Genomic DNA, 23,333 nt, shown 5'->3' with positions numbered 1-23,333 from the left:
GGAAAAAAAAATGGGGAGACAGAGTTTCTGAGAGCAGACATAGCACATGACCCCCACTCGGCCTCACTGTGTGTGGCTAGACTGGCTTGAGAGTATCCCAAGGACAGTCCCCTGTCTCTGTCTGTCCAGTGCCCAGTCATCAGGAACAACCACAGAGCTGTTTGGTGGTCCTGTGGTCGTCCTCTGAGTCCTGACACTCTGGGCCTGACTGCCCTCTGCTCTAGGCCTGGGCCGTCTGGCTGCAGCTCTGCCCCTTGGCTCAGTCTCTAGGCCACAGGAGACCCTCAGAGCAGCCCCAGCAGAGGGGACGGGGCGGTGTGTGCCTGTCCAGAGAGTCAGCTCAGCAGCCTGGGGACATGAGCCTGAGCTTCATTTTTTCTTTTTCTTTTTTTTTTTTTTTTAATTGTTGGGGATTGATTGAGGGTACAATAAGCCAGGTTACATTGATTGCAATTGTTAGGCAAAGTCCCTCTTGAAATCATGTCTTGCCCCCACAAAGTGTGACACACACCAAGGCCCCACCCCCTCCCTCCGTCCCTCTTTCTGCTTTTCCTCCCCCCCCCGCATAACTTTAATTGTCATTAATTGTCCTCATATCAAAATTGAGTACATAGGAGTCATGCTTCTCCATTCTTGTGATGCTTTACTAAGAATAATGTCTTCCACTTCCATCGGATTTACCAATTTTTTCACTATGCAAATTCAAGCTATCGTAGGGCAGCCACAAAGGCCCTATAAATGTGGCTTTCACAGAGATGAAATTCTAATTTCCAGTCTGCCAGGAGGAGCTTTTATTCAAGTGCTTGGAAACAGCAGGCCAGGAGAGAGACCCTCCTTCCCTGAGACAAGGGTGGCTTCTCCAAGTTTCCGTGGGTGAGCCCACTTGGCTCCCGAGGGCACAGGTAGTGGGGCCTCTGGCTGCTCAAAAGAGAATTTACTTCATGTTACAGAAGCAACATTTTGATGGAGAAAAGCCACAGACCTGTAGAATAAATTACCTTGACCATCAGGATCGTACTGAGAATACAATGTTCTCATCTAGCGGTGTTAACTCCCTCTCCCCTCCTTGGCACTTAATATGTGAACCCATGCCCCCAGGGTGACTCTCAGCCAAGCTGGGAGCTGGCCGGGTGAGAAGCTGGCCCTGGAGGACCACTGCCCCGCACCCAGCATGGAGGGGAGGTGCCGGGGCACAGGGGACCAGGCCGGTCTGTCTTCTTTTCAAATGGTCATTAGCTTTTCTTTCAAATCATCTTAAGGCTGTGCTTCTGGGAACAACGTGGATTTGGAGTTACCCTGCACCGAGGGATTAGTGCTTCTTGCCTTTTTATCAGCTAATTATCATTCCCATGTCAGGCAGGGTGGGGACCTTCTGCTGTGCAGTCACCCTCATTCCAGCTTGCGGAAACTCACTGCCACGTAGCTTCAGATCAGCCCCCACCCCACTGAGTAAGGTGAGGGGCACCTTTCGAACCAGCCCGGCCAGCCCAGTAGGCCTCTTCTGAAAGACCCCACAGCTGGGGGAAAACAGGCCCCGGAGTCGCTGTTTGAATCAGAGGTTTCATCTTTAACATTAGAAGCCTGTTTGATCCTTTTTGATGCACATCCTTAGAAGTCCTGGGTGTGATTAACGTGCCTTGTTCCTTGTCTCCCAATTATGAGATAAATGCTGAAAATATTAACTTCCATATAGAGTGATCCATATTCATGTAATGTTAATTAAGGACATCCTGAGTCCATTATTCTCAATTTTAAAGAAAGAACTCAGATGTTTTTCTGCACCCAATTTTGCTGCCAATGGAGTGGAAAGAATGTGTAAAAGTGTGTTGGTGTCTGTGCAGGTGGGCACGGGTGTGTGTGTGTGCAGGTGGGCACAGGTGTGTGTGTGTGCAGGTGGGCACGGGTGTGTCAGGCTGGTGTCTGTGCAGGTGGGCACGGTGTGTGTGTGCAGGTGGGCACGGGTGTGTGAAGCTGGTGTCTGTGCAGGTGGGCACGGGTGTGTGAGGCTGGTGTCTGTGCAGGTGGGCACGGGTGTGTGTGTGCAGGTGGGCACGGGTGTGTGAAGCTGGTGTCTGTGCAGGTGGGCACGGGTGTGTGAAGCTGGTGTCTGTGCAGGTGGGCACGGTGTGTGTGTGTGCAGGTGGGCACGGGTGTGTGAGGCTGGTGTCTGTGCAGGTGGGCACGGTGTGTGTGTGCAGGTGGGCACGGGTGTGTGAAGCTGGTGTCTGTGCAGGTGGGCACGGGTGTGTGAGGCTGGTGTCTGTGCAGGTGGGCACGGGTGTGTGAAGCTGGTGTCTGTGCAGGTGGGCACGGTGTGTGTGTGTGCAGGTGGGCACGGTGTGTGAGGCTGGTGTCTGTGCAGGTGGACACGGTGTGTGTCTGTGCAGGTGGGCACGGTGTGTGTGTGTGCAGGTGGGCACGGGTGTGTGAGGCTGGTGTCTGTGCAGGTGGGCACGGTGTGTGTCTGTGCAGGTGGGCACGGTGTGTGTGTGTGCAGGTGGGCACGGGTGTGTGAGGCTGGTGTCTGTGCAGGTGGGCACGGTGTGTGTCTGTGCAGGTGGGCACGGTGTGTGTGTGCAGGTGGGCACGGGTGTGTGAGGCTGATGTCTGTGCAGGTGGGCACAGTGTGTGTCTGTGCAGGTGGGCACGGTGTGTGTGTGCAGGTGGGCACGGGTGTGTGAGGCTGATGTCTGTGCAGGTGGGCACGGTGTGTGTCTGTGCAGGTGGGCACGGTGTGTGTGTGTGCAGGTGGGCACGGGTGTGTGAGGCTGGTGTCTGTGCAGGTGGGCACGGTGTTTCTGTGCAGGTGGGCACGGGTGTGTGAAGCTGGTGTCTGTGCAGGTGGGCACGGTGTGTGTGTGCAGGTGGGCACGGGTGTGTGAAGCTGGTGTCTGTGCAGGTGGGCACGGTGTGTGTGTGCAGGTGGGCACAGATGTGTGAAGCTGGTATCTGTGCAGGTGGGCACGGTGTGTGTGTGCAGGTGGGCACAGATGTGTGAGGCTGGTGTCTGTGCAGGTGGGCACGGTGTGTGTGTGCAGGTGGGCATGGGTGTGTGAGGCTGATGTCTGTGCAGGTGGGCACGGTGTGTGTGTGTGCAGGTGGGCACGGGTGTGTGAAGCTGGTGTCTGTGCAGGTGGGCACGGGTGTGTGAGGCTGATGTCTGTGCAGGTGGGCACGGTGTGTGTGTGCACGTGGGCACAGATGTGTGAGGCTGATGTCTGTGCAGGTGGGCACGGTGTGTGTGTGTGCAGGTGGGCACAGATGTGTGAGGCTGGTGTCTGTGCAGGTGGGCACGGTGTGTGTGTGCAGGTGGGCACAGATGTGTGAGGCTGGTGTCTGTGCAGGTGGGCACAGGTGTGTGAGGCTGATGTCTGTGCAGGTGGGCACGGTGTGTGTGTGCAGGTGGGCACGGGTGTGTGAGGCTGGTGTCTGTGCAGGTGGGCACGGGTGTGTGAGGCAGGTCCCCATTGAGACTGACTGGCACCACGTCACTGTTGGTATGTTACACTACCATCATTTTGGAGCTGACAACCACCTTACCCCTAAGCAGTGGCCACGGCACCCGCTGTTACTCCCGATGATGAGCGCTGGGGTCTGATTGGTCTGGACGGTGAGTGAAACATGCAGACACGGGAGTGTCCAGTGGGAAATGGGAGATGCTGGAGTTTGCAGGGCATCCTGCAGGCTCTGAACACATACACGTGAGTGTGAGTGAGTGTATGTGTGTGTGCGGGGGTGGGGGGCAGATGTGTGCAGAGTGAATGCAGGCTCAGAGCAGGGGGTCAGCGAGGGCAGGATTCAATCTCGCCCACCACTGACTGGCTTCATGACCTCAGTCACAGCAGGTCTTTGGGCATCAACATCCCCTCTGTCAAATGGGGGATCACAATACCTCTTTCCGAGTTGAGGGGTGAAATCAGATGAGGCACAGTAAGTGTCGTTTCAAGGGCCAATGTATCAGACATGGTTCTAAAAACACTAGTATTTGTAACTATTGTCTGTGCCTTTGTTCTTAAGTAAACACATGTTTTGGGACAGTCGTCATATTAGAAACCAAGTTCTGAGGCCGGGCACAGTGGCTCACAGCTGCACTCTGGGAGGCTGAGGTGGGTGGATTGGATTGCTTGAGCTCAGGAATTTGAGACCATCTGGCTGGGAGCCTGCTGGTGTCTCCAGCAGGGATCAATGATGGTGTGAGCCAGTCCCACCTCCTTCCCTTACTGAGATGTACACCCCACTCCCACAGGAGAAAACCTGCCCCCATCTGCCATCAGCTACTTCCTTATACAATTCTGGGTATCACGGGTAACCCATGGTGCCATGGGAACACCTTTACAGCCAGTGTCCGCTCTGAGGTCCAGCTGCTTTTGTCTTTAAATTACAGATGCCGACTAATAACAGCAGACCTTCCATAGCTGATCCCTCCCTTTTCTGACCAGCTCTTTAAGCTGGCCCCATTTTCATAGACCAGACATGTACCACATGTAAGTATAGTTGGCCTAGTTTCTCATGCTGACCACCTCTGCATGTTGACCAGTTTGTTACAGTCCCATGGGTGGTCACTCCAGAGGCCCTCCTGTATTTCCAGAGTCACTTAGGTCAGTAACTCCCCCTCCCAACCCGTCAGTGAGAGCCTTTCAGGTGTGCGTTACACAGTTAGATTCTCTGGTTCCACATGCCCCCCTCCTGCTCTCTGTCAATTTCCTTTTTTCCAATTTATTTTTAAATTTATACATTAAGAACTCTGTGCTCCAAAGTTCAATGAGTTTTAACAAATGCAAAATCTCACTTACCCACCATTACAACATCACACAGAATTCTCCCCCCTGCCCCCAAACCCTTGTCAGCCTCTGATTGGTTTCCCATTTACACAGTTTTTCCTTTTCCAGGATATTATATAATTGAAGTCATATAGTATGTAGCCTTTTCAGGCTGGCTTATTTCACTTAAAATATGCAGGTAAGTTGCCTCCGTGTCTTTTCAAGCTGGATGGCCCATTTCTTTCTAGTGTCGAGTAATATGCCATTGTGTGGGTACCACAGTTTATCTACTCACCTGCTGAAAGATTCATTCACTGCTTCCAGTTTGGGGTGAAAAAGCTGATATGAGTATTTCTTCATAGGATTTTTGTATGGTTTTAAATTTTCAAATCACTTGAGAGAATGTTAGGAGCACAGTTGTTGGGCCACATGGTGAGACTATCTCTGCAAGATGCTGACAAATCCCTTCTAAAGTGGCTTCACCATTCTGCATTTCACCAGCCATAGGGGAGCCTTCCTGTCGCTCCACGTTCCCACCAGCATTTGGTGTTTTCTGTTCTATTTTAGCCATTCCTATATGCATTTGCTGGGATCTCACTGCATTAATTTTCACTTTTTTTAATTTTCAGCACAAATGATCTTGAAAATATTTTCATATGCGTAATTATCATCCATATTTATCTTTGATGAGGTGTCTGTTCAGATCCTGTCAAGTTTTTAGAGTGGATTGTTTCTGTATTGTGTTTGAAACCTTCTGCATGCATCTTGGATATGTCTTTGATCAGAGATATGTTTGTGAGTATTTGCTCCCCGTCTGTAGCTTGCCTTCTTATTCTCTTAACAATATGTTTTGAAAACCAGTTCTTAATTTTAATAAAGCCTAACTTATCAATTTTTTAATGGGGTGTACTTTTGGAGTTATAAATAAAAGCTTATTGTCAAACCCAGGTCACAATTTTTGTTATGTTTTCTTCTAGAAGTTTCATGGTTTGGTCTTTTATATTTAGCTCTATGACACATTTTCAGCTAATTTTTGTGAAAGCTGTAAGGTTTTTGTCAAGATTCGCTTTTATTTTGAATGTGGGTGTCCAATTGCTCCTACGTCACCTGTCTAATGGGTTATCTGTTTCCTGTGAATTGACTTTGCACCTTTGCCAAAGATTGGCTACGTTTATGTACAGAGGTTAACAAAAAAGTGTATGCACATTTTTAAAAAGGGAAAAACTGCATTCAAGTTGTAGTAATTGATATATACAGATAACATTTGTTATCTTGTATAGTGTATCTTGAATCTCTTATAATTGAAGAAGTTAAACGTGACTTGAGTATGACCATTTCAATACAGCTTTTTCCTTTTTAAAAATGTGTATGCATTTGCTGACGCCCTCTGTACTGTATTGTTTTTTCTGGGCACTCTGTTCTGTTTTATTTATATGGATACATTTAATAGATAGATAGACCATATGTGTAAGTGTGTGCACATATATGTGTACATACGTGCACACAGTATATATATATATTTTTTTTTCTTCCTCCAAAATTATGCCATCTTCGTTACCTTAGGTTTATGGTCCGCCTTGCAGTTAGTGGGGTTCGCCCTCTAACTTTGTTCCCCTCCTCTTCCCTTCTCCTCCTCTGTATTGAATCTACTATTCAGGATCTTTCCCCTTAATCCATACATTTTAGAATCAGCCTCTCAACGTCTACAAAATCATCTACTAGACTTGGTACGGGGGTTGTGTTAATGGATGGGTCAAGTTGAGAAGAATGGATACTTAACTATCGTCTTCCAGTCTCAGAATACAGAATCTCTTTTATGTTTAATCTTCTTTTATTTCCCTCCTTACAGTTTTGTAGTTTTCTAAATGTGGATCCTGGATCTACTCTGTCAGATTTGTGCCTAAGCATTTCTTTCATGAGGGAAGGGTTTTCTTACTGCACCTGCATTGTGTGTGTGTGCTACTTCTTTCGAGTTCCAATTTTTCATTATTAGTATATAGAAAATTACTATATGCTAATTAACTGTCATCTATATATTATCTTTGATGAGGTGTCTGTTCAGATCTTACCAATTTTTTTAAGTGGATTGTTTCCACTCCGTATAATTACTGTCTATTGACTTTGTGTATACCTCATTTGCTTGTTAGTCCTAGGAATTTTTTTTTTTTATTAAATCATAGCTGTGTACATTGACATATTCATGGGGCATCATTCACTAGCTTCACAGACCGTTTGACACACTTTCATCCCACTGGTTAACATAGCCTTCCTGGCATTCTCTCAGTTACTGTGCCAAGACACTTACATTCCACATTTACCAAGTTTCACATATACCCTTGTAAGATGCACTGCTGGGGTAATCCCACCAATCCCTTTCCCTCTACCCACCTCTCCCCTCCCTCCCCTCCCTTTCCCCCTTCCCCCTATTCTTAGGTTGTAACTGGGTTATAGCTTTCATGTGAAAACCCTAAATTAGTTTCATAGTAGGGCTGAGTACATTGGGTAATTTTTCTTCCATTCTTGAGATACTTTACTCCATCCATGTAAACATGAAAGAGGTAAAGTCTCCATCTTCCTTTAAGGCTGCATAATATTCCATGGTGTACATATACCACAATTTATTAATCCATGCATGGATTGATGGGCACCTGGGCTTCTTCCATGACTTAGCAATTATGAATTGGGCTGCAATAAACATTCTGGTACAAATATCTTTGTTATGATGTAATTTTTGGTCTATGCCCAGTAGAGGGATTACAGGATTGAATGGCAGATCTATTTTTAGATCTCTAAGTGTTCTCCATATCTCTTTCCAAAAGGAATGCATTAATTTGCATTCCCACCAGCAGTGCAAAAGTGTTCCCTTTTCTCCACATCCGCGCCAACATCTCTGGTCTTGGGATTTTGTGATATAGGCTAGTCTCACTGGAGTTAGATGGTATCTCAAAGTAGTTTTGATTTGCATTTCTCTGATGATTAAGGATGATGAGCATTTTTTCATATGTCTGAAGGCCGCGCGCCTCTCTTCTTCAGAGAAGTTTCTCTTCAAATCTCTTGCCCAGCCTGCGATGGGATCCCTTGTTCTATTCTTGCTAATGCGTTTGAGTTCTCTGTGGATTCTGGTTATTAAACCTTTGTCGGAGACATAACCTGCAAATATCTTCTCCCATTCTGAGGGCTGTTTGCTTGCTTTACTTACTGTGTTCTTGGCTGTGCAGAAGCTTTTTAGTTTGATCAAGTCCCAGTAGTGTATTTTTGAAGCTGCTTCAATTGCCCGGGGGTCCTCCTCATAAAATACTTGCCCAGACCGATTTCTTCAAGGGTTTTCCCTGCACTCTCCTCTAGTATCTTTATAGTTTCATGTCTTAAGTTTAAATCTTTGATCCAGTGAGAGTCTATCTTAGTTAATGGTGAAAGGTGTGGGTCCAGTTTCAGTCTTCTACAGGTTGCCAGCCAGTTCACCCAGCACCATTTGTTAAATAGGGAATCTTTTCCCCCACTGAATGTTTTTAATTGGCTTGTCAAAGATTAAGTAACAGTAAGTAGCTGGGTTCATCTCTTGGTTCTCTATTCTGTTCCAGACATCTACTTCTCTGTTTTTGTGCCAATACCATGCTGTTTTGATCACTATCAATTTGTAGTATAGTCTGAGGTCTGGTAGCGTAATTCCTCCTGCTTTGTTATTATTTCTGAGTAATGTCTTGGCTATTCGAGGTTTTTTCTGATTCCATATAAAATAAAGTATTGTTTTTTCAAGATATGTAAAGTATAATAGTGGAGCTTTAATAGGGATTGCTTTGAAATTATATATTGCTTTGGGTAGTATGGACATTTTAACAATGTTGATTGTTCCCAGCCATGAGCATGGTATGTTTTTCCATTTGTTAATATTTTCAGCTATTTCTTTTCTCACAGTTTCATAGTTCTCTTTATAGAGATCTTTCACATCTTTTGTTAGGTAAATTCCCAAATATTTCATCTTCTTTGGCACTACTGTGAATGGGATAGAGTCCTTAACTGCTTTTTCAATTTGACTGTTGTTAGTGTATATAAAGGCTACCGATTTATGAATGTTGATTTTGTAACCTGAGACGCTGCTGTATTCCTTGATCACTTCTAGGAGTTTTGTGGTAGAGTCCCTAGTGTTTTCCAGATACACAATCATATCATCTGCGAAGAGCGAAAGTTTGATCTCTTCTGACCCTATATGGATACCCTTGATCGCCTTTTCTTCCCTAATTGCAGTGGCTAAAACTTCCATTACAATGTTAAAAAGCAATGGAGACAATGGGCAGCCTTGTCTGGTTCCTGATCTGAGTGGAAATGATTTCAATTTAACTCCATTCAATATGATATTGGCTGTGGGTTTGCTGTAGATGGACTCTTATCAGTTTAAGAAATGTCCCTTCTATACCGATTTTCTTAAGTGTTCTGATCATGAAGGGATGCTGGATATTATCAAAAGCTTTTTCTGCATCGATTGAGAGAATCATATGGTCTTTGTTTTGTAATTTGTTTATGTGCTGGATTACATTTATAGATTTACGTATATTGAACCAGCCTTGAGACCCTGGGATAAAACCGACTTGGTCATGATGTATAATTTGTTTGATGTGCTGCTGGATTCTGTTTGTTAAGATCTTGTTGAATATTTTTGCATCTATATTCATTAGTGATATTGGTCTATAATTTTCTTTTCTTGTTGGGTCTTTTCCTTGTTTGGGGATCAGGGTGATGTTTGCTTCATAGAACGTGTTGGGTAGTCTTCCTTCTTTTTCTACCTTTTGGAACAGGTTGAGTAATATAGGTACTAATTCCTCTTTAAAAGTTTGGTAGAATTCTGATGTGAAACCATCTGGTCCCGGGCTTTTCTTTTTAGGGAGGTTTTGTATGGTTGATGCTATTTCAGAACTTGATATGGCCTGTTCAAAATTTCCACTTGATTCTGGCTAAGTCTTGGAAGGTGACATGCTTCCAAGTATCGGTCAATTTCCTTCAGATTTTCATATTTCTGTGAATACAGTTTCTTGTAATATTCATTAAGGATTTTTTTGATTTCTGAGGAGTCTGTTGTTATTTCACCTTTGTCATTTCTGATTGATGAGATTAGATATTTTACTCTTTTTTTCCTGATTAGGTTGGCCAAAGGTTTATCTATTTTATTGACCTTTTCGAAAAACCAGCTTTTTGATTTATTCATCTGTTGTATTATTCTTTTGTTTTCAATTTCACTTAATTCTGCTCTAATTTTGGTTATTTCTTTTCTTTTACTGGGTTTGGGGTTGGAATGTTCTTCCTTTTCCAGTTGCTTGAGATGTCCCATTAAGTTATTAATTTCCTCTCTTTCCGTTCTCTTGAGGAAGGCTTGCAGTGCTATAAATTTCCCTCTTAGAACTGCCTTTGCAGTGTCCCAGAGGTTCTGATAGTTCGTGTCTTTATTATTGTTTTGTTCCAAAAAGTTGGCGATTTCTTTCCTAATCTCATCTCTGACCCAGCTATCATTCAGCATAAGGTTATTTAACTTCCATGTTTTTGTATGAGTATGCAGATTCCTGTTGTTACTCAGTTCAAGTTTTATTCCATGGTGGTCCGAGAACATGCATGGAATAATTTCTATTCCTTTAAATTTACTGAGGTTAGACTTGTGACCTAAGATGTGATCGATTTTGGAGTAAGTTCCATGGGCTGATGAGAAGTATGTGTATTCAGTTTTGTTGGGATGAAATGTTCTGTAGATGTCTGCTAAATCCAAATGTTGGATGGTTAGATTTAAATCTAAGATTTCTTTGCTCAGCTTCTTGCTGGAGGATCGATCCAACACTGCCAAAGGAGTGTTGAAATCTCCGATGATTATGGATCTGGAGGAAATCAAGTTACTCATGTCTGTTAGAGTTTCTCTTATAAATTGAGGTGCATTCTGGTTGGGTGCATAGATATTAATAATTGAGATCTCATCATAGTGAGTATTACCCTTAACAAATATGAAGTGACCGTTCTTGTCCTTCCTTACTTTTGTTGGTTTAAAGCCTATTGCATCTGCCAATAAAATTGCAACACCTGCTTTTTTCTGATTACCATTTGCCTGAAATATGGATGACCATCCTTTCACCCTGAGTCTGTATTTGTCTTTTAAGTTAAGATGTGACTCTTGTATGCAACAGATATCTGGCCTGAGTTTTTGTATCCAGTCAGCTAACCTATGCCTCTTTAGAGGACAGTTTAAGCCGTTCACATTAATGGAGAGTATTGATAAGTCTGGTGAAGTTTTGGGTATCAAGTTTTTCAAAAGTCCAGTGGGCATTTTTAATCCTTTCACCAGTGTGGAAATTGGAGTTTGATCCGAAGTTTCTGAGTGAGTTTACTTTTGTGGTAGAGGATTGGGTTGGTCATTATGGAGGATAGGTCTGAGAATATCCTGAAGAGCTGGTTTGGTTATGGCAAATTTCTTCAACATATGAATGTCATTAAAGTATTTAATTCCTCCATCATAAATGAAACTCAGTTTAGCTGGATACAAGATCAGAGGTTGAAAGTTATTTTGCTTTAGGAGATTAAAAGTCAGTGACCAACCTCTTCTGGCTTGAAAAGTTTTAGCAGAGAGATCTATAGTCATTCTAATATTCTTCCCTTTGAAGGTAATGGTTTTCTTTCTCTTGGCAGCTTTGAGGATTTTCTCCTTCATATTAACTTTAGTGAAGTTAATTACGATATGCCTGGGGGATGTCTTATTGGGGTTCAGTCGTGCTGGGGTTCTGAAGCTGTCCGCTATCTGAATTTCAGAATCTCTAGGCATGTCTGGAAAATTCTCTTTCATAATTTCATGCAGTAGGGCCTCTGTGCCCAGTGAGGCCACTACATCTGTTTCTGGAACTCCTATTATTTGGATATTCACCTTCTTCGAATTATCCCAGCGCTCTCTGAGAGAATGATCCGTTTTTGCTCTCCATTTCTCTTCCTCTTTGAGAGTTTGGGAGCGTTCAAAGGCTTTATCTTCGATGTCAGACATCCTTTCTTCTGCTTGCTCCATTCTGTTGCTGAGGGATTCCACTGTATTTTTCATATCTTTGAGGGCTGCAAATTCTTGCTTCAGTGTGTCTAAGTCTTTGGTGGTTTTGTCTTTAAATTCATTAAATTCTTGAGACAACTTTTGAATTTCTCCTCGAATTCCTAATTCCACTTTGTTAATCTTGTCTGCAATCCAAATTCTGAATTTGATTTCTGACATCTCAGCCAGTTGTTTATGAATGGGATCTTCAATTGCATCTGCCATATCTTTCCTTGGGGGGGGTTGATCTATTCTGGTTATTCATGTTACCAGAGTTTTTCCACTGATTCCGCTCCATGGTTGTTTTACTCCCTCTGATTTTTTCCCCTGGGGCTTTGTCGAGGGCCCGTACAGTGTTGTGGCCTGAGAAACTGGGGCCCTGTCTGATGTGGTGGGGCTAAGTGGTTCTGTCTTGTTTTCAGCTGGTTTCTGTTCCACCCTAGTGAAACAGATACTCTGGATTAAAGTCTCAGCTGTGGAGAAATATCAGCAATTAAGTCACCCCACCCCCCACCGGCAAACAATTGGAAAAGAAAAATCAAACCTTCCTACCACCGTGCACCCAGGGCACCAACTGATTTGTCCTCAGGCAATTGGTTCAGTTCAAAAAGTCCAAATCAATTGTCTCAGTCTGCACCTGTCTCGGGTCAGAGAGTTTAAGAGGTCTCTGGGAACTGGATCATAGAGGTCTGGTGACTACTCTGGTGTGGCTTGCTCCAGTGCTATGTGGAGTCAGGAGGAGCCACCCAGCCAATAGATCAGTCTGGGAAGGTTGATGCCTCCTTCCCCACCTTGCACCGCTGTCACACCCAGTCACTGATAGCTCTGCAGTTGGTTGACCCAATTGCCTGTAGTGAATTGGTACTCAAGGAGTTTGCACCTGCCTGAATCACAAGGAAGTCTGCCAGGCCGCTGCGCTCTGCCTCTCTCCAGCAGGAGGAGGTGAGGCCTGACAACCTCAGGTGCTTGATGAAGTTTGGGGGGTTTTCACTCAGGTCCAATCTCGCCCCTGATTAATGTTACTGACAGAACAGGATAGAATAACTCTGCGGTTCCCCTGCAGAAGAGAAGCTGAATTGAGCTCCAAATCAGCTTGTCTTTGCTCTCGTATTGTCTACAGGCTGATGATCCCCTGAGGGCCAGGTGCGTCTTAGGTTTAGTAAAGCGGACCTCTGGGTCAGCCCCACCCTGGGAGTTTCCCTGGTTTGCAAGTTGGAGTAGCCTCAGGCAAATTCTATACTCAGAGTCTCTGGTTGCCCAGGGAGACAGGGGGTGTGGCTTCAGAATATTTGGTAGTAAACCGTATTGCTAGCAAAAGAGGGCTGCTGTTTTATGGCTCAGGCAACCGCTGCTCCTGTGTAGCTCCCTTCCGGCCAACCGTCCTCTCTCCACTCCCATACCCCAGAGTCTGCACCGACTGGCTGCAGCCCAGCACTATCTACACCCCTCGAGCAATCGCCCAAGAGTCTGGACCCCTGTGGGACAGGCCTCCAGACCTTGGAGTGAGAGCAGAGGGGAGTGCGGGGAGCGCTGGGAGCCTGGGGCTGCGGGCAGAGAACACACACAGCTTTACACAGTTTTATGCCTGGCCGTATTGTCACCAAAAGATGGCTGTCGCACTGTGCCTCAGGGAACTGCCACTCTGGTGCAGTCCCCTCTCCGCCGACCTGGACTGGCCTCCAGACCTCAGTGTGAGTGAAGGGGAGTGCTGGGAGCTCAGAATTCCAGGTAGAGACTATATACAGTTTATACAGTTTTATGCCTGGCAGGAGGACGCCGTGCCACCCTAGTAGGGGAGATAGGTCCAGTTTTTAGAGGGTCTCTCCCGTGGAGTGTAGTGGGAGGACCTTTGAACTCTGCCCGATTGTTTGTGGGGCTCTCTGAGCCGTTCTCATCGGGGAGGGGACTCCCGTCCGCTTGGTGATGGATTTTGTACCTTTTGTTTGTATCCTTGTGGTCGCAGCTCACCTCAGTGGGGTTGACGTGCGTTCTTCATCCTTCTCTCTTAGTGCAGCTCAAATCCACCAGGTTACTTGCTGAATTTTTGTCCTTTGACTCTCCTACTGGACGGGAGCCTCTGTGGAAAGCTGGCTTCAGTTAGCCATCTTGTCTCCTCCTGTCCTAGGAATTTCATCGTGCATGTGTTGGGATCTGCTGCATATACAATCGTGTCTTCTCTAAATAAAAGTTTCCTTCCTTCCTTCCATCTTTCCTTCCTTCCTTCCTTCCTCCCTCCCTCCCTTCCTTCTTGTCTTGTTATATTAGGACTTCCCATATGATGTTCAATAGGAGGGATGAGAGGAGCCGTCCTCACCTTGTTCCCAGGCTCAGGGGCAAGTACCCAGTGTCTCCTCAGTAAGCCTGGCACGAGCAGACAAGCTGGACATGGGTCACACGGCACAGTGACGCCGATGTCGGCTGTGTGCACGCTGCCTTCTCCTGTCCTCGCCTCTGTGACCCTTGCTGTCGTTGGGTTTCTCTGGGAACTCCTCCTTCAGCTCTTTCAACTGTGATCCTCCCTTCTCACACTGGAGCTCGCTGCCATCCTGTGAAGGTGTAGGGAAGGGACACACTCCATAATCTTATGATCAAATCGAAGTGTTTCAGGAGTCACCACCTTGAGGCTTGTTTATTTATCTGTTTATGTGTTTGTTGGGGGGTTTCTTACTTCTCACTGCTCAGATGAGGCAGAAAGGCTACAGGAGGTCAGAGCAGATTAATGGCCTCTGGTAACATCTTTCTGCCTGGAATAGAACGCTTCTTCGTGGGAAAGACTTGGGTCTATTTCAAGCTGCTTACTTTTCCCTCCTCTGCCAAAGTCCTGAGGAGAATTTTTCCCTTTTGACTTGGAGAACTTAGTGGGATTCCTTTTTTCCCCCCTTTACAGAAAATGTTGATTTACTCCTTACATTACAGCAGCAAATATTATACTAGACTTGCTCTGGTACAACACTTGAGACACATTTTCATAGATCATTAATAGGAACCAGTGATTTCAATATCTTTGAATATTCATCTTTAAATTGCAAATAGCCCCAAATTGGTTGGAATTAATTTTCTTACTTTCTCTTTTTATTATTATTATTACATCAGAGCAGTACACTGAAGCCCATGCATCAATGTGCAAAGTTATGATTTAGTGGGGTTCTTGTCTGTAAAGCCCGTGTATGAGCTCCCTCCTCCCTGGTGACAGCCCCAGAGTTCCTCACGCCCAGACCGGACACATGCAGCCTCCAGGAGCCGTCAGGTCATCGTGGAAGCCTTCCTCCCAGTGTCCCAGTTCACGTGCTCCTGGGTATTGTCTTCACTAAGATTTCTGTGCTCACCTCACTCTGTCCCGATTCCAGGTAATAGGCTGGCCTGCTACTTCAACCTATGATAAACCCAAGGACATCCATTGATTTTCACTTTGTTTAGCTTTTACTTGTTCAACTTCCACACTCTTTAAATGTCAGTCCCTCTCTGCTATCTTTAATTATTTCCACTGGAAGCACGGCTGCTGAGAAGCACAGAGAGCATGTGCCCCACCACACTCGGGCCAGGCTCCCGCCTCCGTGGAGTCTGGAAGCCTCCACCAAGCCAGCGTGTTTCACGGGAGGGACTGAGGGCTTGTGCTGGGGGACAGTCATCAGGATCAAGGGCTGCAATGCCTTTGGGAGGTTCCTTGGCAAACACTGATAAACTAAGCAAAGTGTTATTTAGCAACTAAAAGGTAATTAGGAAGCAATTACTAGACAGAAAGAAACCCTGGGTACACAAATAAACAAGTAGAATCTCCTCCAAATTTGCCATCATGCCTAGAGATTCCATTTTAATACGTGTGTGGTAAGAACACGTTATAAAATTAATGCCTAATGTGCACAACTGACCTGCTTCTTCTAGAAACGTGGGTGAATAATGGCCTTATGTAATCAGAGGAGGCTACAGATCTTCCCCTCTCCATTAGACTCCAAGGTGACACAATAGAAGTTTTACTGCACTTTTACCAGAGCACCTAAAGCCACATCTCTCACATCACTGGGGATGAGACAAGCTCCCAGCAGGGCCGTGCGCCACACACCGCTTGCCGGGACAGTGATCCTGGGGGTTCCCGTGCTGTGGCCCCCTCAGTCCTAGAGCAAGTTCTCTGTGTAAGCTCCATTGTACAGAGACTGCTCTGGGCCAGCAGCTTGCCACCTTGGCCAGACTTGGTTGCCCTTCACCTGTCCAAAGAGAGGCCACTCTTTAAACAGGTACCCATCCCCCCCAGGTCCCTTTCATCCCATCCAAGGATTTGCCCACCATGGTCCCCCAGTCCTCTCAGGGCCAGGAGGTCCCTGCCCCCAGCTCTGTCCTGGACATTTCCCTCAGCACCAAGGCTCTGGGCCAGACGCTCCAGGGTGACCTCTGAGAGCCCTAAGCAAGTGGGGGGTTTGGTGGCAGTGGCTGCTTAGCACCCTTTGGAGAATTTATGAAGCAACCATGGAGGGGGAACAGGCAAGAAGCAAAGGAACTAGATCAGGGCATAGAGAAAATTTGAATTTGTGCTCGTAGAGGATGAGGCCACTGTGGGGCATGTGTGGGAGTCTCTGTGTGTGTGTGTGTGTGCATGCGCGCGTGTGCGCATAGTGTGTCTGCTGTTCATTTCAATTAAGTGGTCACCTGGGCCTGCACATTTGAACAAAATATAAATTAAATGACTGTCCTGGGCGGACTCCAGTCTTCTTCCAACATGGACGTGGGCTCTCAGGAGTCAGCCTGGAAGGGGTCAAGTGTTAGGCTCCAGGGGCTAAGTAAGTGTCCCCAGGTTTCAGGGACAGCGGCCCAGAGCAGCCCCTGCTGCTTCCAGGTGCTAACCGTTCTCTCTGGATCCCTGCCTGCAAGTGAGAGGGGGACTGCCTGCAAGAGACGTCACCACCAATGCAAAAGGAAACACCTGCCTCCTTCCTCGTCGGTGTTCACCATGAAAGGTGGCATCTGGGGTGCTGACAGAGTCCCCTGACACACCTCACCCCCTCCGCCGTCCTTCCCTGGATGCTATTCTGGTTAGAGCCACTAGCATCACTTGGGCGCTCCAGGTGGCTTCCTAGTAAAGCCCAGCTGTTGTAGTCCCAGGAGTAACAAGGTCCACCCTGTTGGGCTATGAAGGTGTGGAGAGGGTGCCAAGCCAGGCTGGCAGGACAAGCCACGTCACTTGCAGGGCCCAGTGCAAAGTGAGGCCTGCTCAAAAGATATGACGAGCTGTGTGTTGATCAAACCGGGTTGCTGACCGCTGAGTGCAGGGCCTGCTGACCTTCCCAGACACACGTCCCAGGAGTTGGCCCTGCAGACATAACCCACACAGGCCAAGTGGCGGGGGAAAGAAAGCTTTTTCCTCTCCTAGGTCCTCCCTGCCTCTCAGCACATCCCCGACCCTCGCAGGATGGCGTGACTGCAGGCCGAGGCATTACCGAGTCCCACAGTAGTCCTGCAGGTCAGCCACGGGACAGGTGCCAGGTCTTGTGGCCAGTGCTTCCGAGCACCTGTGCCCACTGGTGCTGTGCAGAGCTCAGAACTACAGGGGCACCTTACACAGATGTCGGCACTGAGCCTGCTGCCCAGACAGACAGACAGCAAGTGACAAATCACTCAACAAAGAAATTCTAGTGGTGACAGGAACTACCAAGCAGTGTCAGGTGTCACTCGTGGAAGTGACAGTGAGACTTCAGGTGCCTGTGGGTGTGGGTGTGCAGTGTGAGTGTGTGTGCATGTGAGTGTGCAGTGTGCATGTGTGGTGCACTAGGAGTTTCCGTGTGAGTGTGTGTGCATGTGCGTGTGCAGTAGGAGTTGTAGTGTGCGTGTGTGTGTGCAGTGTGTGTAGTAGGAGTTGCAGTGTGCGTGTGTGTATGCAGTGTGTGTAGTAGGAGTTTCTGTGTGAGTGTGTGTGCAGTGTGTGTAGTAGGAGTTGCAGTGTGCGTGTGTGTATGCAGTGTGTGTAGTAGGAGTTTCTGTGTGAGTGTGTGTGCAGTGTGTGTAGTAGGAGTTGCAGTGTGCGTGTGTGTGTGCAGTGTGTGTAGTAGGAGTTTCTGTGTGAGTGTGTGTGCAGTGTGTGTAGTAGGAGTTGCAGTGTGCATGTGCGTATAATAGGAGTTGTAGTGTGCGTGTGTGTGAAGTGTGTGTACATGTGCATGTGTGTGTGCAGTAGGAGTTTCTGTGTGAGTGTGTGTGCACGTGTGTGTAGTAGGAGTTGCAGTGTGCATGTGTGTATAATAGGAGTTGTAGTGTGTGTGTGTGTGCAGTGTGTGTACATGTGCATGTGTGTGTGCAGTAGGAGTTTCTGTGTGAGTGTGTGTGCACGTGTGTGTAGTAGGAGTTGCAGTGTGCATGTGCGTATAATAGGAGTTGTAGTGTGCGTGTGTGTGCAGTGTGTGTACATGTGCATGTGCGTGTGAGGTAGGAGTTGCTGTGTGTGTGTGCAGTGTGAGTGTGTATGTGAGCAGTTGTGCGCATGGGACTGTGGTGGTATGCACACAGGTTTCTGAGTGTGTGTAGCTGCTTGTGTGAGGTGGAAGGTGGGAGTCAGTGTGTATGTGGGTGTGTGCATGCAGGTGCCTGGTTGTGTGTGTGCAGGTGAGAGTGTGTGGGTCTCTGTGGCAGGCGGTTGCCAAATTTGCATCAGGTTTTACTGTGTGAAAGGAAGAATACTGTGATGTGGCAGAGTGCTCCAGGCATGTGATGCTTGTGCTATAATTTATTTATTGAATCCACATTTCAGGGCGTTGTAACTTTTTCTCTTCTCTCCCCTTTCTCTCCCTCCCCTCCTTCCCCCATTTTTGGCTTTCTTTTGCCTACTGCAAAGCTTTCTGATGAAGAAGCTTGCAGCCTATATCTTGTGTAATTGCCCAATTATTCTTAGGAGAGATCACTGGAATTGGAATTGCTGGGTTAAAGGCTATGCGCATTTAAATATTTAGTACACATTTGTCAAACATTTGCAAGAATTTATATTCCCGCTAGCAAGGCCCGTGAGTTTCCCTGTAAACTGCTCAAATGTACACAATATCTTGTTCATGATTACTGTCAATTTGATAAGGAAGAAAAATATTTCCTCATTGTTTAAATTTATATTTATCTGACTTCTAGTGAGGTTGAATTTTTGATAATGTGCATTTGGCATCTTGTTCACTCAGGTTTTGTTGAGTCCTTATTCAATGGCTTAGAGCATTCGTTCTAAGAACAATGTGAAACACGGCTGAAAGATCAGGATCAGACAAATCTCTATCAAGATCCCAGCTCCACGGGGCTGTGCGAGCCTGGGCGAGTCGCTTCACCTTTCTGTGACGACGGTCCCTAACTCACAGGACCAGCTGGGACTCTGATGGGAAAACCCAGGAAATGCACCTGTGAGTCAAGGGCATGCTGAGCGCTGAGTGAGTGTTTCCTGGTGGTTTTCATGGAACTCACGAAACTATAAAGACTACGAAAACCCTGAGTGTACAGCAGCGGAGAATTTTCAAATATAGATAAGATCTGTAGCAACCCGACCACAAAGTAAACTCAGAACCCCTGCTAAGCCCCTGCAGGGGTAACCACTGCCCCAGCCACCACAGATCATCTGAGCCAAGCTTTGTGTGATACTATAAATGACTCCAGTCATCCAGTGCCATGGGCCGCACACTCTTGTGACCGAGGCCACTGCACTCAGCCTTGCAACTGTCTCAGCCCAGGCGGGAGCTGGAGAAGCCATCTTAGGTATAGACCTGCCCCAGCTGCTCCAGCCTCAGCCCTTGAAGTCCCAACAGCCACGGGAGGCTTTCCGAGGGGACAAGCCATTCCCCAGGACACAGCCGTAGCCCCAGCTCTTACGAGAGGTTTCCTTCGGGGTGTTATTTTGATGTCCCCTGAGGCTTATTCGCATTGCCCATTGGGCTTGGCCACTTTTTCATGTTCAAATTGGATAATCAGTTTTATAAAATACCTGGCCACATTTTTAATTTTTTAAAATTAAGCCTCCCATCGTTTTATTGATTGGTGGGAGTGGCCAAGTGTGCTGTGTGCTGTGTGGACGTACACTGCAGCCTGACCGTTCGCTTGCTTAGTGGAGTCTTTCGGTAAAGAGAAGTTTATCATTAAGATTTTTAATGATTTCCATATAGTAGTATTTTTTTTCTGATGGCCAAAGCCTGAAGGGGTTTTGATGTGAGGAATGAAGAGGCTTGACACAGAGTCTGTGCTGGGGGACTGAGGAGCTCAGGGAGGAGTCCTGTTGAGCAAACGTCAAGTCCATGTTTATTATCATAAAACAGGAAGAAGTAGAAAAAAGCTGCTTGTCCAACATCAGCTCTGATAGGGACGGGAGAAGGTCAGATAGAAGGTCTCCTCCTTTGTTTTGCAAAACCGCAGACCTTGAGCACAACCTCTACCTCCAGCGTCGAGAGACTTTGGAATCCAGAGAATCTTCGTTGCACACCTGACTTACACGTTCTCTCTTGGAGGTCAGTTTTCTGCCCTCCTGCACGTACACAACTCACGTGCCATTCTCGTGACTCTTTAGGTCTCTCAAGCAGAAAGTGAGCCTGTACCTGAGATCAGGGAACAATTCTCCCTACTAAAGCCTATTCTTTCTTTCATGTTTAAGACCTCTTTGTCTCCTTCAAAGTCTTGATGATTTTTCTCCGTCATCTTCTAAAAGCTTTATTATCTTATCTTTCATGTTTAAATCTCTGATGTACTTGAGGTTTGTTATTTGGGGTTTTGTGAGTAGCATGAAATGGGGCTCAGCTTCATTTTTCCCCTGAGAGATAAACGGTAGACCCCTTGTATTCTAAACCACCCAGCCTCTGTCCTGCTTCACAGCAGTTCCACCTATATTATAAACCAGGAGTCCAGACACGTCCTGGACTGCTGCTGGGCTCTGTCCATGTCTCTGTCCTTGCTTCCTATGACACTGTCTTTTTTTCTTGAGACAGAGTCTCACTCTGTCGCCCTGGGTAGAGTGTTGTGGTATCACAGCTCACTGCAGCCTCCAACTCCGGGGCTCAAGCAATCTTCCTGCCTTAGCCTCCCGAATAGCTGGGACTACAGGCGCCCACCACCATACCTGGCTAATTGTTATATTTTTAGTAGAGACGGGGTCTTGCTTTTGCTCTGGACAGTCTCCAATTCCTGAACTCAGGCTACCCACCTGCCTCGGCCTCCCAGAGAGCTAGAATTACAGGCATGAGTCCCAACTCCCTGCCTACCACACTGTCTTAATGACTATCAGCCCCATGTAATAATATGTATTAATATTTGGTGTTGAAAATTCCTCACTGTTTAAAATTATTTGCTTTATTGGCTAGTCTCAACTATTTTTATATCCATGTAAGGTTTAGAATCAAATAGTTACTGCACACACAAAATCCCTCTGGTGTTTAGACAAGATTTCATGCTGTAGTTTTGATGGTTACACATTTTCCTGTTTCAGAAATTCTGGGAAGTGGGATTAGCAGAAGGAAGCCTGTCAAGTTATTAGAATACAAGTCCCTTCTCTTTTGTTTCCTCTTAAAATCCACTTCTCGCCTGTGTTATGTTTTTATTAATATATTATTTTAAAAAGAAGACTGGAGACGCATGGGTGCACAGGAGCATGAACATACCAACTCATCTGTGGCTTTGAGGTGTGTGTCTCCTCCAGTCTGGGGAGCTGATTTTCTATTCAAAGAATGCAATGTTATTGTTGGCCATTACCTTTTATTGGTAATGTTCAAAATGTTGTTTCCTTAGGAACCAATAACTTCCTTGTCTGTAAATATAAATCTGGGTAGTATGAAAGCGTTTGGTGAATCACCCTTTTGTCACACACAGTACTAGGTCTTAGTAATGAGCACCCACTAAATGCCTTCCATGTGCAGAGTCACACTCGGTGTGAGTGGTGGTGCCCAAATGGGCAGTAAGCTATTGTGTCATTTTCTAGAACTTTCCATTCATCTGGTGGAGGCGCTGCACAGACACACCTACAAGTGAATGTGCATGCACACTCATGCACACCTAGACACACACTCACACACACGTACACACGCATAGCTCAGAGTGAAGAGAGCATGAGGGAGAGGGTGTCTGCACAGGGCCGTAGCATGGGGCGCCATGGGAGAGCTGGGGTGGCGTCTGTGGTCTCTTTGCCCAGCTCACTGCCTGGCGCCCTTCGCACTGGCCTTTGGACAGCCTCCTCCGCAGCCTGGCATTTGGCAAGACGTCTGAGCTTGGTGCCTGCAAGTGCAGTGTGGGCCTGCTCTTCCCACTCCTCACCGGGTGGCTGGGCACGTATGAACCCATCTGGTCCTCACTCTCCTCACCTGAGTAACGGACACTGACTCAGGACATCCACGTCGAGAGAACCACAAGGGGCCTGTCTGCACAGGCACCCCGGGCACGTCCCTGAAGCAGGTGGAGCTGCGAGAACAGCTTTATGCGGAAGCATGAAGCTGTCCCACTGCATAGGAAGCTTCTGTGGCCTGGCCTCATGATGGCTTGCCCTCTGCACCGTCCCCGTGCTACGCGCAGGACGTGGGCTCCAGTAGTACCGGCAAGCTTCCTGCACCAGGGCAGGCCCTGGTGTAGCCAACGGGGTGGTGCCCGAACACATCCCAGGATAGGATGTCCTAGACCAGCCGTGTTTGGCTGGAACAAAAACCAGAACTGTGGTTTTCTCCTCCACGTGGCTCTCTACAAGGAGGCTGACAAAAGGCAGCACTCCGCCAGGGCTGCTCTCGGTCCTGCCGCCGCAGCGCGAGGGCCACGCCTCTGATCCACGGAGGCTGGTTTATGTGTTTGTGCCTCGCTGCCAGCCAGCCTCTAAATTAAGCCCATCTGTCTTCCTACTCCCATATCAGAGCGCAGATTCCTTGTTCTGAAAGGTTGATGCCTGACTTTATGCAGGCTAGTGGCAAAGTGAATTTCAGTTTCTACCGTCATAATGTGTCATTATAAAAAACACACACTCTCTCAATTAAGAATGATGCTCCTGTCACAGATTTACCCCACAAGGAAATTGTCTGCACAGCGACACACCTTGTGAAAAACAGCATGTGGGGCTGCAGGAGCTCCTGGGAGTGGAGGTGGGGGGCTGCAGGTGCTCCTGAGAGTGTGAGTGGGGGGCTGCAGGATCTCCTGGGAGTGGGGGTGGGGGGCTGCAGGTGCTCCTGAGAGTGTGAGTGGGGGGCTGCAGGATCTCCTGGGAGTGGGGGTGGGGGGCTGCAGGTGCTCCTGAGAGTGTGAGTGGGGGGCTGCAGGAGCTGCTAGGAGTGGAGGTGGGGGGTTGCAGGCACTCCTGAGAGTGAGGGTGGGGGCTGCAGGATCTCCTGGGAGTGGGGGTGGGGGGCTGCAGGTGCTCCTGGAAGTGAGGGTGGGGGCTGCAGGAGCTCCTGGGAGTGGTGGGTGGGGGGCTGCAGGTGCTCCTGTAAGTGAGGGTGGGGGCTGCAGGAGCTCCTGGAAGTGGGGGTGGGGGGCTGCAGGTGCTCCTGGAAGTGAGGGTGGGGGCTGCAGGAGCTCCTGAGAGTGGGGGTTGGGGCTACAGGTGCTCTCTGGGAGTG

The sequence above is a fragment of the Nycticebus coucang genome, chromosome 3 (assembly GCF_027406575.1).
Source record: "Nycticebus coucang isolate mNycCou1 chromosome 3, mNycCou1.pri, whole genome shotgun sequence".
Classification (NCBI taxonomy): Eukaryota; Metazoa; Chordata; class Mammalia; order Primates; family Lorisidae; genus Nycticebus; species Nycticebus coucang.
This window is presented reverse-complemented; position numbering follows the sequence as displayed.